A 15940-nucleotide genomic window follows, 5' to 3' on the forward strand; every position below is an offset into this window, starting at 1 on the left:
CAAAAATACAAAAATACAAAAATACAAAAATACAAAAATACAAAAATACAAAAATACAAAATACAAAAATACAAAAATACAAAAATACAAAAATACAAAATACAAAAATACAAAATACAAAAATACAAAAATACAAAAATACAAAAATACAAAAATACAAAAATACAAAAATACAAAAATACAAAATACAAAAATACAAAAATACAAAAATACAAAAATACAAAAATACAAAAATACAAAAATACAAAATACAAAAATACAAAAATACAAAAATACAAAAATACAAAAATACAAAAATACAAAATACAAAAATACAAAAATACAAAAATACAAAATACAAAAATACAAAAATACAAAAATACAAAAATACAAAAATACAAAATACAAAAATACAAAAATACAAAATACAAAAATACAAAAATACAAAAATACAAAAATACAAAAATACAAAAATACAAAATACAAAAATACAAAAATACAAAAATACAAAAATACAAAAATACAAAAATACAAAAATAAATACAAAAATACAAAAATACAAAATACAAAATACAAAAATACAAAAATACAAAAATACAAAATACAAAAATACAAAAATACAAAAATACAAAAATACAAAATACAAAAATACAAAAATACAAAAATACAAAAATACAAAAATACAAAAATACAAAATACAAAAATACAAAAATACAAAAATACAAAAATACAAAATACAAAATACAAAAATACAAAAATACAAAAATACAAAAATACAAAAATACAAAAATACAAAAATACAAAAATACAAAAATACAAAAATACAAAAATACAAAAATACAAAAATACAAAAATACAAAAATACAAAAATACAAAAATACAAAAATACAAAAATACAAAAATACAAAAATACAAAAATACAAAAATACAAAATACAAAAATACAAAAATACAAAAATACAAAAATACAAAAATACAAAAATACAAAAATACAAAAATACAAAATACAAAAATACAAAAATACAAAAATACAAAAATACAAAAATACAAAATACAAAAATACAAAAATACAAAATACAAAAATACAAAATACAAAAATACAAAAATACAAAAATACAAAATACAAAATACAAAATACAAAAATACAAAAATACAAAAATACAAAAATACAAAATACAAAAATACAAAAATACAAAAATACAAAAATACAAAAATACAAAAATACAAAAATACAAAAATACAAAAATACAAAAATACAAAAATACAAAAATACAAAAATACAAAAATACAAAAATACAAAAATACAAAAATACAAAAATACAAAAATACAAAAATACAAAAATACAAAAATACAAAAATACAAAAATACAAAAATACAAAAATACAAAAATACAAAAATACAAAAATACAAAAATACAAAAATACAAAAATACAAAAATACAAAAATACAAAAATACAAAAATACAAAATACAAAAATACAAAAATACAAAAATACAAAAATACAAAAATACAAAATACAAAAATACAAAAATACAAAAATACAAAAATACAAAAATACAAAAATACAAAAATACAAAAATACAAAAATACAAAAATACAAAAATACAAAAATACAAAAATACAAAAATACAAAAATACAAAAATACAAAATACAAAAATACAAAAATACAAAAATACAAAAATACAAAAATACAAAAATACAAAAATACAAAAATACAAAAATACAAAAATACAAAATACAAAAATACAAAAATACAAAAATACAAAAATACAAAATACAAAAATACAAAAATACAAAAATACAAAAATACAAAAATACAAAATACAAAAATACAAAAATACAAAAATACAAAAATACAAAAATACAAAAATACAAAAATACAAAAATACAAAATACAAAAATACAAAAATACAAAAATACAAAATACAAAAATACAAAAATACAAAATACAAAAATACAAAATACAAAAATACAAAAATACAAAATACAAAAATACAAAAATACAAAAATACAAAAATACAAAAATACAAAAATACAAAAATACAAAATACAAAAATACAAAAATACAAAAATACAAAAATACAAAAATACAAAAATACAAAAATACAAAAATACAAAAATACAAAAATACAAAAATACAAAAATACAAAAATACAAAAATACAAAAATACAAAAATACAAAAATACAAAAATACAAAAATACAAAAATACAAAAATACAAAAATACAAAATACAAAAATACAAAAATACAAAAATACAAAAATACAAAAATACAAAAATACAAAATACAAAAATACAAAAATACAAAAATACAAAAATACAAAATACAAAAATACAAAAATACAAAAATACAAAAATACAAAAATACAAAAATACAAAAATACAAAAATACAAAATACAAAAATACAAAAATACAAAAATACAAAAATACAAAATACAAAAATACAAAAATACAAAAATACAAAAATACAAAAATACAAAAATACAAAAATACAAAAATACAAAAATACAAAATACAAAAATACAAAAATACAAAAATACAAAAATACAAAAATACAAAATACAAAAATACAAAAATACAAAAATACAAAAATACAAAAATACAAAAATACAAAAATACAAAAATACAAAAATACAAAAATACAAAAATACAAAAATACAAAAATACAAAAATACAAAAATACAAAATACAAAAATACAAAAATACAAAAATACAAAAATACAAAAATACAAAAATACAAAAATACAAAAATACAAAAATACAAAAATACAAAAATACAAAAATACAAAAATACAAAAATACAAAAATACAAAAATACAAAAATACAAAAATACAAAAATACAAAAATACAAAAATACAAAAATACAAAAATACAAAAATACAAAAATACAAAAATACAAAAATACAAAAATACAAAAATACAAAAATACAAAAATACAAAAATACAAAAATACAAAAATACAAAAATACAAAAATACAAAAATACAAAAATACAAAAGCATAGCATAGCATAGCATAGCATAACGGGTCTGCACCACGCTGTAGGGGGTGCCACAATGGTCAATTCAATATTCTTAGACAATTTGATTGCTGCCCGGTACAACCAAGAATATCTAAGAACGTAAATTTCCACACTGTGCTCCAAGGCTACGCCCATACAGTCCCGTGGGGATTTGGGAGGGGATGTTTTTGTTGTTCACTAGTGGCAAAAGTGCAGGGAACCCATGCGACTTTTAAAAGTGAACGGAATATTTTTGGGAGGTTTGGAATGGGGGTTAGGGGAATTTCATCGGGCCGATGAAAATGGTTGAGTGCGTAATGTATTTAATGATTTGAATGTTTGTAAGTGTAAATGTGAGTCTGTAGTGTATTATCTAATAAGCATATAGTTTTGTAATAATGATAAATAATAAATATAATAAATATAGTAAATAAATATAATAAATATAATAAATACAATCAAGATGATTCCAGGAAGCTGTAAAAAACAGTTATTTAAAATATAAATGCTCCAGATGGTTCCCATGCTGTTTTAGAAAGTTACGTTAATTTAAGCAGTTTGATCATATATGGTCTGAGGAGATGGTATATTACAGGAAAGGAATAGGATAAGGAATAATATAAACATTTAAATAAATCATATAGTGAGTAGACAAGTTTACATGTAGACATTTAATTTAAAATAATTCCAGGAAGCTGTAAAAAATGAAAATAATTTTAAAAGTAATACTCCAGATGGAAACACAAATAAAACAACAAAGACACAAGAATCCTAAAACGCGGCTTCGTACCTTCCACATAATTCGACATGAGCACGATCACGAATACAGCACAAAAAGAACGCCACAGAAATCCATCTTCTCGGCGCTGCTGCTCACACGATAATGACGCGCAATAATATTCATTAGCACAATGACCCCCCTCACCGCATGCATGATATGAACACGATCACGAATACAGCACAAAAAGAACGCCACAGAAATCCATCTTCTCGGCGCTGCTGCTCACACGATAATCCAAAAATACAAAAATACAAAAATACAAAAATACAAAAATACAAAAATACAAAAATACAAAAATACAAAAATACAAAAATACAAAAATACAAAAATACAAAAATACAAAAATACAAAAATACAAAAATACAAAAATACAAAAATACAAAAATACAAAAATACAAAACAGAAACATTCGTACGTTCATGCTTTAAAACATGAGCAAAAAGAATTACCGACGCTCGAACATCCACGAGCAAGCCAGACCAAAGTAAAGCTCAACAACAAAAAAAAGTCAGATGCTGTGTGAATGTTTAACTTTTATGCTCTCTCCCCATCTACACTTTTGAACTGACTCCAGAAGAAGATGAGTGATGCTGTGTGGGAGGCATTCAGATGCAAATCAGGCGGGACCACCGCGTCGGCCAACAAATTCCTCTCTTCCAGTCTGGGGACCGTTTCCCGGGAGACACGTGCGCCTCACTTTTATTAGGTTTTGCGCCACCACCACCATAATGAGGACGGTCCAAGTTTTTAGACTCGATGAAATTTGCAATTTGCCTAACGAGAAATTGGTGCGTCGCTGAGGAATTTAATTAAAGTTAAAAGTTTAATTTATTTGCACTTTTACTGTGCAAATTTGCGTCCTTTTCCATTTTCCAACCAAACCCTCGAACTTTTCACAACATCCCATTTCCTGCCGCATGACTTAGCACTCAATTTATCGCAAATCCCATGGGTGGACGTTTTCGGCATTCTAAATTACCTCTGGTATCCCGCAATCAGGCTATCTGATGATGGCTGGCTGGCTGGCTGGTGGTGGCTTAATCTATTCATGGTTCGTCGGCTACGGAAAGGTCTCTTGCCGGGGCTGCGTTCCGACCTGGACCTGGCCGGAGCCCGTGTCAAAGTCAAGTTTATCTTGTCTGCAAACATCACAACACCCCATACTAATACTCTTACCCACAGAAACATGGAAAAGTTCTTTGATTGATGGAGTGGCTTGCAGTTGTGTAAAGAGACACTGATAAAAATACTGAATTTGAATGAAATAAAAGAAAATCTGTAATTTTTCACAGTTCACCAACCATTTATGCCTTTCAACCTGAAAAGAAAGTGTGAAAGGCTTTTGTTTGGGTTGAGGTTCGCGGTAAAGAAGCTTTCCCGCCATGTATGACTAATTAGTTTGGCAAACAACGGTTAAAGTTTTCATCCGTGGCACCCTCGTTTGAGGGGTGATTTACCAATTAGGCGTGCGCGTCCTTCGTTGTTTGATGGATTGTTATCGTTAGTGCAAACATTTGAAGAGGGAGCTTATAAAGTTTTCCCAGCTGTGGTCGGTTGCCCGATTGGTAAACTATTTATAAGTAGCAAGTTTGCGAAAGGGATTAATATTCTGGACCGGACATCGAAAGTTTATCACGTCTTTATAAAAAGCAGTAGGATGGAACGATAAGGATTAACCCTCAATCAAAAAGGTTATTTTATAGATATGCTGCTTGCCAGCTAAGAGTTACCCCTTTGCCTTACAGATCATAATTCGCTAGATATTCAATCACATCTAGCGGCACGTTCCATCTTGCAATCATCTTGTCCAAAACAAATAATGGATGGAATGACAAAACTCGTAATAATGATAAAAAGCTTTTTGTTCTTACTTATAGGGTAACAAAGATAATTATGTCCAAAGAAGCCATTTTGCATTACTAGTTTCTTCACACAAGTTTCCATACACATTTGGGGCTAGTTTTCTTAGATTTACGAAGAACATTCGTAAATAACTGATTTCATTTGTGGACCACCAATCAGTGAGGTACTCCTGGATATTAGCTCCTGAAAAGTGCTTAAAAAGTGCAAAAATGCCTCACGGCAAGAAAAAGAGGCGGTCCTCACCAGCAGGATCGGCAGATTTGAAGAAGCTAAAGAATGCCGAAGCGCTACCTGCAAAGCCAGGCAGTTTGAGCAAGGACGCTCAAAATTCGTCTGAAACCAGTTCGCTACCCTTCCTGTGGACGTGAGCGAGAAGGAAGAATTTGAACGACGGGAAAAGTTGCCACCCATTTTTGTGAAAACATCGTCATCGGATTCGGTGCGAAAGTGGCTGACCGGGTTTATCAAATCTGGTGCTTTACGAGCTTCCATTCGCTTGTGTGCTGATGGACTCAAAATTCTGCTACCTACCAGAAAGGATTACAACTACGTTCGGGATTTCCTGAACAACACCAAGATTGAATACTACAGCCATGACGATCCAGGTAAACGCCCCATGAAGCAGGTCCTCCGAGGCCTGTACGACATGGATGTGAGTGTGCTGAAAGAAGAGCTCAAAACTCTTAAGTTGAACGTGATCGAAGTCTTCAAGATGACGAGACACAACAAGGACATCAAGTATCGTGATCAACTGTACCTGGTTCATCTCGAGAAAGGATCAACAACGCCGTCTGAGCTGAAAGCAGTTCGGGCAATTTTCAACATCATCGTGACTTGGGAACGTTATCGTCCAGTGCACCGTGACGTGACACAGTGTTCGAACTGCTTGCAGTTTGGACATGGTGGAAGGAACTGTTTCATCAAGAGTCGTTGTGCAACCTGCGGAGGTGAGCACAAAACTCAAGCTTGCAACACAATCAACGAGAACATCGAGGCGAAATGCTTCAATTGCGGCGGCGACCATTCTACCAAGAATCGGAGCAGCCCAAAACGAGCTGAGTTTGTGAAAATTCGGCAGCAAGCGACGACGAGGCACCAACCAAATCGTCGCAAAACACCACCAGCATACACGGACGTGGATTTTCCTGCTTTGGCGTCACCTGGAGCGGGATCTGTTCGAGTGGTTCCAAATCTGCAGCCATTGCCGTTGAATCAGCGGCAAAGAGTTGCAGAGAATACAACACCTCCAGGCTTCAGTCAGCAACCGAGGGAAAACCAACCAGCATCAACGGGTGAAGGCAGCAGTGACCTGTTTTCACCACAAGAACTTTTGAACATTTTCATCGAGATGACAACAACTCTGCGTGGGTGCAAAACTCGCCAGGAACAAGTAAGAACGCTTGGAGCATTCATCTTAAAATACAGTTCGTAGTTTACTCGTTCTAATGATTTTGAATTTTTCAATGAATTTAGTTTTTTAGTTTTAAGTTAGGATTAGTTGTTAAAGTGATTTTTTTTTACCCAAATGTATTCGATTCAATGCAAAAATGTAAAACAATTTGAAGTAAATAAATGAATGTGAACAGTTAATAATAAAACGAAAAGTACAATAAAGATGAAGAGCATTAGGCCATACCACTTAGCATGTAAAAGAAATGTAATTATTATAAGAAAGTTCAATAAAGACATATTTAATTTAAAAAAAAAAAAAAAAATTTATTTCGTAAATAACTAAATTTCTTAAATTTCTTGAATTTCTTGAATTCCTTGAATTTCTTGAATTTCTTGAATTTCTTGAATTTCTTGAATTTCTTGAATTTCTTGAATTTCTTGAATTTCTTGAATTTCTTGAATTTCTTGAATTTCTTGAATTTCTTGAATTTCTTGAATTTCTTGAATTTCTTGAATTTCTTGAATTTCTTGAATTTCTTTAATTTCTTGAATTTCTTGAATTTCTTGAATTTCTTGAATTTCTTGAATTTCTTGAATTTCTTGAATTTCTTGAATTTCTTGAATTTCTTGAATTTCATGAATTCCTTGAATTTCTTGAATTTCTTGAATTTCTTGAATTTCTTGAATTTCTTGAATTTCTTGAATTTCTTGAATTTCTTGAATTTCTTGAATTTCTTGAATTTCTTGAATTTCTTGAATTTCTTGAATTTCTTGAATTTCTTGAATTTTCTTGAATTTCTTGAATTTCTTGAATTTCTTGAATTTCTTGAATTTCTTGAATTTCTTGAATTTCTTGAATTTCTTGAATTTCTTGAATTTCTTGAATTTCTTGAATTTCTTAAATTTCTTGAATTTCTTGAATTTCTTGAATTTCTTGAATTTCTTGAATTTCTTGAATTTCTTGAATTTCTTGAATTTCTTGAATTTCTTGAATTTCTTGAATTTCTTGAATTTCTTGAATTTCTTGAATTTCTTGAATTTCTTGAATTTCTTGAATTTCTTAAATTTCTTGAATTTCATGAATTTCTTGAATTTCTTGAATTTCTTAAATTTCTTGAATTTCTTGAATTTCTTGAATTTCTTGAATTTCTTGAATTTCTTGAATTTCTTGAATTTCTTGAATTTCTTGAATTTCTTGAATTTCTTGAATTTCTTGAATTTCTTGAATTTCTTGAATTTCTTGAATTTCTTGAATTTCTTGAATTTCTTGAATTTCTTGAATTTCTTGAATTTCTTGAATTTCATGAATTTCTTGAATTTCTTGAATTTCTTGAATTTCTTGAATTTCTTGAATTTCTTGAATTTCTTGAATTTCTTGAATTTCTTGAATTTCTTGAATTTCTTGAATTTCTTGAATTTCTTGAATTTCTTGAATTTCTTGAATTTCTTGAATTTCTTGAATTTCTTGAATTTCTTGAATTTCTTGAATTTCTTGAATTTCTTGAATTTCTTGAATTTCTTGAATTTCTTGAATTTCTTGAATTTCTTGAATTTCTTGAATTTCTTGAATTTCTTGAATTTCTTGAATTTCTTGAATTTCTTGAATTTCTTGAATTTCTTGAATTTCTTGAATTTCTTGAATTTCTTGAATTTCTTGAATTTCTTGAATTTCTTGAATTTCTTGAATTTCTTGAATTTCTTGAATTTCTTGAATTTCTTGAATTTCTTGAATTTCTTGAATTTCTTGAATTTCTTGAATTTCTTGAATTTCTTGAATTTCTTGAATTTCTTGAATTTCTTGAATTTCTTGAATTTCTTGAATTTCTTGAATTTCTTGAATTTCTTGAATTTCTTGAATTTCTTGAATTTTCAAAGTTTTTTTTGTGAACTTCGAAGCTGTTCTTTCGGATGGTTGAATATTTCCTCTTTTATGATGTATTTTCTTCAATTTAGACTAAAAAAGTGACATTAAACCAGAAAAGTGAATTACACATTTTAAGAGGTATTAGAATTACACATTTTTTTCTGGCATAAAATGTACCTCTCCCCAGATGTAATATTACCATGTTTTTGAACTGTGTATCATGCGAAATGTTGCATGCTGGATCCAGAATTTGTTTACAAACAAAAATTTAAGATTCGGCTTCAAAACAGTACTTAAAAATCACTTAAGTAACCATAACTTGAGACAGGATTGCCAAATCTTCGAACTTTTGGACTTGTTTTGAAGGTCTCTCAATTAACTATCCTGAAATAGGTCAAATAATGGATCCGGTCATTGCTTACATTCCAATTAGTGAGTTCCGGCTTTGAAAAAAGTACTTAAATATCAATCAAGTGGCCATAACATGAGATAGGGTTGCCAGATCTTTAACCCGTTTGGAAGACATTTCAATTACCTATCCAACAATGTATAACATGACGATATTTGAATCGATTTCCGGCACTAATCTAACATCTGGATATACATTAAAAAACACATTTTGAAGCATAACTTTTGAACTACTTATCGAAAATTTATAAAATCAATATGTACGTACGGGACCCTAAACCAAATCGAAAGCAACTGGTATGAATATTAACGGTTCAGCAAGTACTGAGAAAACTGAGTGAGATTATAGGTCACACACACACACACACACACACACACACACACACACACACACACACACACACACACACACTTACCCACACAGACATGATCAGTTTTCGATTATGATTCGATCTCGATATCCTAGCTTTCGTAAAAAGTTCATTTACAGAGCAGATTTATAGCCTTGCTTCAATGAGAAAGGCAAATATTTTTGCACTGTTATACATACTCGATTTTTTCTATTTTTTTTTAAGTTTAAATGGACCAACATTTTCAACTATTGAACTACGAACAAATTAACCAAGTTAAATACATTTTAGGAAGAGGAATGAATTTTTGATGTTTAAAAATGCAATCGAATGAATTCAAATAATAATTCTTCGATGTAATATTAAACTTGCAATCAAAAAGTGCGCTTGTGAAACTTACAATTAGTGTACTGTTGATAATTTTCAAGTTTGGTTATTTTTTAAAGCCATCCTCGTGTTAAAGTTCAGCCTCGCTTCTCTGAAATTTCTTTGTTTGTAAAGTATCGATATTAAACATTTCATAAAGTTGTCTAATTTACAACTTTGTAGAACAAAGCTTTTTTCATTCTTTTTCCTTTGAAAGCGGAACAATTCTGGACCTTATACCCTTCAGAAAAGCGTTCACGTGACACGTGATACTATTTCGTGGCTGTCCCTCTGGCATTCGATCGGAATTCCTTCCAAAATATCGTATGTCTGAGTACGTCATCAAATTTACGGTACCGTCATGAAGTCCCATTTTATCATTATCGATTTCTCTTTTCTGCGGTGTCAATGTGGGAACCATCTCCCTCCGGGACTGTTCAACCCGACACCTAATGGATTTGTGTCGTTGTGTACATCATCAACGCCCCGGATCAATCAACTGGAGGCAATATTAGGTCATGTTTTTCGTCGGAATCATCATCCACTGAAATCGGCGATTTTTTTTTTTTGTTCTGGGTGTGAAAGCAACAGGAAAGCTCGAGCCTTGCTTGTGAATTGCCATCACGTCCTACTGCAATAACTTGTGCGCCGCAGACAGTAACGAAGTAAACGGACGAAATCTCTCTCGGTTGGGTCGTATTCGCCATGCGAAAGGACAAAGAACGATATGCACGAGGTATTATGATCTAGAGCACACCAGAGTGGCATCAACTTCGGTAGGACGGTGACAGCTGGAACTGGCCATTTCGCCTCGACGATAAATAATGGACGTTTGAGAAAAAGGCACTGATTTGACTGTGGAGCAGATGGTGGTAGATTTTTCTTCGAATAAGGTTGACTTGCTCTTCCGTCGGGAACGTAACAGAGAATTTTCTTGTTCATGCCAGCGAGAGAATGTTCTTTCAAGGTAAATTTTAACCAAAAGCCACAATGTTTCGTACACACGTTAATCCCCAACAACCCACGTGACCACTTCCAGACCCAATAAAAGTCGAGCACAGCACACAATTTTACACGTGTTGGGAATAAAGGGGGTAAATTTGCGTGGAAAATTAAAATTCAGTCTTCCGCCATCAAGAATTCATGGCACACATACAGAGAACCAACTAACCGTGCCGGCAAAAAAGGCTTTCCGGTTGGTCGTATCATATATCGGGGAAGCATTCCATCCGGGACCTCTGGGAGCGATGAGCGTAACTCTTCTGTGGGTAAAAATTTGTGTTTTCATGCGAGAATTTACCACACGTAATGTGAACTCTTCATGCGGGTCCAGCAAATCAATACGTGCCTAGTTGGCCTTATTCAGGTGCTAGCTCATCTGTTGTTGGACGTCACTCTGAATTGAATGAGTTATTCACAGGTTCAAACATAACCCTTGGCTGTCAGTCGAGTTGAGCTATCTTAAATACCTAAAGAAACCAAATTTAGCTTGTAATGTAGACTTTTGATTTAATGTCCCATATTCTGGGAACCCTATAGAATGTAGACGGTAGAGATATAAAAAATTTATGAAATCCTGAAGACCCTTTTTAAAATTACTTTTTTTTTAAAATAATTGTATTGAATTAAGGATAATCCTATAAATTCTACGAGTTTCTTTCTTTCTCGGGATTTTTATTTAATTCCTTGACATTATCATTCAATTTAACGATTCAAATCCAGAACACCCACCTCGGAGGGAGGGAGTTATTTTCGGAATTCAATTTTCCTGCGTGGGAGGATTCCGGCTGGTGTTGCTAAACCACGCCCCGGGGTTCTCCACAGGATCGCATCAACGATAGCCACGTTTTCCCACAATACCCGTTCAAATTTCGTTCTCATACCAACTCAGAAAAAAAACCTTTGCGGGAATAAACTTCCGGCCGCAGGATCCGCCGAAACCGAATAAGGCGAAATTTACTCAGTTTTTCTATCAACGATTCAATCTGCTTAATTTTTTTGTTGGTGACCTACACTGGGCAACGGAAAACGATACCATCAAATTTGGCCGGAAACGGAACCTGGCGGACAAATGAAATGGATTCCGGTGTGAGATTTAATCGCGCTGAGTAGATGATTACGAATTCGAAGGGGTCACGCAAATAAAACGTAGTTGAAAAAAGCCGACGTTTTGAAAACATCAACTACTGGCAAAGGTATTATTCTACCAAATCTAATCCATAACGCCAGCGAGACTTATAAATCGTCAAGTTTTGCCCTGCAAAACATATGTCAGATAGCGTAATCGCAGGACGTGATTCATGGTGGCGAATAAATAAAAATGATCATTTGTCATCGGTGGTAAAATGCTGCCAGCAACATTGTGACAGGCCACTCCGACTGCACTGCACACACAACGTCGTCCATTCATTGTGGCCAATTTTGGCTTGGGGATTTATTTGGGGGAAAGTAACGTTTTTCTAACTGTTGAAAAAAATGGTTTTGTAGATCGGTAGCAAGTAGGGGAAATAAACCCATTTTAAGCCTAATAAGCGGTCTTGTTTGAATGATGTTTAATAATCTGGAGTGTTCCTTGAAATTCAGTAAAACCAAGTACACCAACGAGTAGAGCAACTTTTTGTGAACATTTCTGTTTATTTTCACTTTTATTAAAAGTTATGCTATTTCTTTTACTAGCATTTTAAAAAAATATTTCAAAAACGCATTCTAATCAGTCGTGTGCATTGGGCCACGCCCATTTTTCTATTTTCAGCTTAGTTCTTTTTTTCTTCCAACGTTCGTTTGGGTCTGAAATTTTGAGCGAACACTCACGAAAAGTAGCATTTATAGAGAAAGTTTCCTGGCAACACCACAAGCGCTGCTGGTGGTGTTGGTGACCATCCTTTGTTCTTTATTTGCCTTCACTTCTCGCTCGGGTTTCTTCAGCCTTCGATTGGAATGGGTAGTCAAAATTGAAACGTCAAAAGACTTAACGCGTTTGTTTTTTTGATGGCGCTTGCTAATTATTTACATATTTCGGGATTATTTTTCAAGTGAGTGACTAAGTAACGGTCAAAAGAACATGTTGCCGGTAGTTGGAAGCAATTTTATATCTTAAGCGCATTGAAATCGTTAGCGCAAGTGAAAGGATATTGATGGCGACTTTCGTTAAGCAGTTAAACTCTGATCTTGCGTGTGGATGTGTGTGCCACCAAAATGATGAGAAATGGTCTCGCAAAATAGAAATTATGACCAAAAGTGCATTAAATTTGATCTTTTTGGCCAGTAAGTGGCATACATTTGCGTGCTTACTCGAGGCAGTGCTGTTGCTGGTAAGTTTACAGCCTATATAGTATTTTTTTAGCTTTAATCGAGCATCAAACCCTCCATATGACGAAGATAGGTGTTTGAAGGGTATATTTCCCCTATTCTTGCTAAATAATTTTTTTATTTTATAATATTCCTTTAATAATAAATATTTTTTTTTGTTTTTATCTAAATCAAACCAAAATACTTTACTTTGCTTTACTATTGTAACCAAGCTGTGACAACGACATTCCATGCCAATGTTTTTGCTGCAATCTAAAGAGACAAAATTACCATTGTTGCCTTTTGTATGCCTGTATGATGGTTCGTCAGGATTTTACTGTGTAGATAACATTGGTCCTGGTGGGAATTTTGTAAGCGAAAAATTGTTCTCAACTTTGTTTTTTTTTTTTTTTTTGTTATTTATGAGCAGTGAAAAGGCCTCTAAATGTTTTTGCAAAGCTGTGAAATAACATTTATTTTCAAAAAAGTGTATCTCATTTAACAAACAACATTAAAAAAAACCCTGCAAAAATGCTTCAAAACGATTGAAGATTTGCCAGATTATAGGTCAGCAATTCCACGTCAAACTCGCAGGATCCAGATCAAAAGTGCTCCGATTTGGTTCAGATTAGGGTGGTCCGAAAAATTGCGGTTTTAACTATTTTCGAAAAAAAAACACATTTACAAAAAGACAATATCTCCGGAATGGCAAAATTCATTTTAGCACACCACGTTTCAAAAAAAAGATGACTAGTTGGATTTTTAATGAAAAATTTTAAGACATTTTGAAAAACGTTGCTAAGTACAAGTACTGATAAAAATGGAACTTTTGTTTGCTGATGTTACTAAAGCGCTCCCAGCTGACAGTATTTTTCTATGATGTTTCTGGATATTTTACGTAGCATATCCATACATATTGAATATCTATGTTCAGTATTCTTAGACATAATTTTTTGGAGACAAAAATTGGAATTCAGTATATTGGTTAAATATAAAACACCATGCTTCTCCACCGAAATGAGTTCCAATACATTTTGCTGGGGACGCGTGGTGCTCTATGTACAATTAATGTAATGAATTCAGATATTTTTCTATTATTTTTTTTAAATCATATCTCAGAATCCTGTTAATGTATATACACATTTTTTTAATATTCTAACGTGAATCATTCTGAAAAAATCATGACTATTATGTGTTTTAAAAATAATCCAATATTTTCAAAACCCAACCCTTCCTTCTGAAAAATGACGAGCTGTTTTTTTTTTAATTTGCGGTTTTGGCGAAAATCGTTCAAAAACGGATTTTTATGGACTACCCCTGTTCCATCTCACTCTGTGGATTTATTTACAACTCTGAAAAACAATCAACATGGTCTACAGTTACACAGAAAAAAAATAGTAATATTCATCAGGAAATGGTGACAGATTTTGTGTCAAAAAATGTGTAATATTACATCAAGAATTGATGAATATTCATTTAGTAAATTAATCATAAAAAGAGGTACACACTACACAGCAAAAAATCCGATCGTAAAATCGCATGCAAAAGCATGCACATCACCTTTGTCAAAATAGACACTTAATATTACACACTGCATATACAATTTTTGCAAACACAAACAAAAGTTGCAACCGAAGGGTTTCAAACCCAGCACCAACAGTAAGGACTGGCGCCTTAGCCCACCCGGCCATCAGACCGATGGAAAGCTGAGAGGATAAACGCATATATGGGCTTCACATTTCGGTCAAGTAGGTTTCCCATACTGATGAGGTACATATTTTAGGGTGTAAAATTACATAAAATTACATAAAATTGTATAAAATTGTGCAATATTTATTTTACACCCAGGCCTTTTACCTTTTACGCAGCTGGATTACTTCTTTTTTTGCTGTGTAATATTCAATAAACCAAAATTTCAAACTTCCCAAATTAAACTTTTTTGTCTGTGTATCGCTGAAGAAGATGTTGTAAATTGTTTGAAAATGAGTACCTCGATGGAAGGGCTTATCGGATAATAAAAACATAACATCGTCGCTGTCGTGCTATCTTCTTGCACGTGCATTTTGGGCCAAATTGAATTAAGAACGCCATTTCGTGCAGCTCTCAATGCCGTTTGACCTTCACAGATCCCCAAATAAAACCGGAAAAAGCTCTGTACATTGTTGTCACTCTTCATACAAAAGAAGTTTCAATCTTGTTGTGCTATCTTGACACAGCCTGAAAATTGCTGGAAATGTGACAACTGGCAAGGGGATTTCAGGCCAGAACGCGTTTGACACACGTACATGCCCGACTACTGTAAACATTTTTAACTAGAACTCGGGACTTTGGCAACCAAATTCAACCAAACTTCGAGGCAAATCCATAGAGTGGTCAACCAAACAAAACGTATTTGTTATTGTTTACATTGCGTGCTCGTTTTTGTTTATTCAAGGTCAAACATTAAAACGCGTTTTTCTCGGAACGTCAAAAAGTGACGTGCGACAAGATAGCACTATAACGTCGACATAAAAGATCAAATAAGTGTGAGAAACGCTTCAGATTTTGATAATTTTACCACCCATTTCACAAGAATCGCTGACTACCGTAACACTCGTTGACGGAGCAAGTTAGCAAACGTGCTGAATGGGCTTTAACACGTTCTTT

At 31.8% G+C, this 15940-nt stretch overlaps 1 protein-coding gene across 1 annotated transcript in view; it reads left to right on the forward strand.

Moving 5' to 3' along the window:
• Nucleotides 1-15940, forward strand: part of LOC6051459 (synaptotagmin-5) — a 69536-nt gene that overhangs the window by 15557 nt on the left and 38039 nt on the right. The gene's annotated exons all lie outside the window — the stretch shown is intronic.

This window comes from Culex quinquefasciatus, chromosome 2 (assembly GCF_015732765.1).
Source record: "Culex quinquefasciatus strain JHB chromosome 2, VPISU_Cqui_1.0_pri_paternal, whole genome shotgun sequence".
NCBI classification, from domain to species: Eukaryota; Metazoa; Arthropoda; class Insecta; order Diptera; family Culicidae; genus Culex; species Culex quinquefasciatus.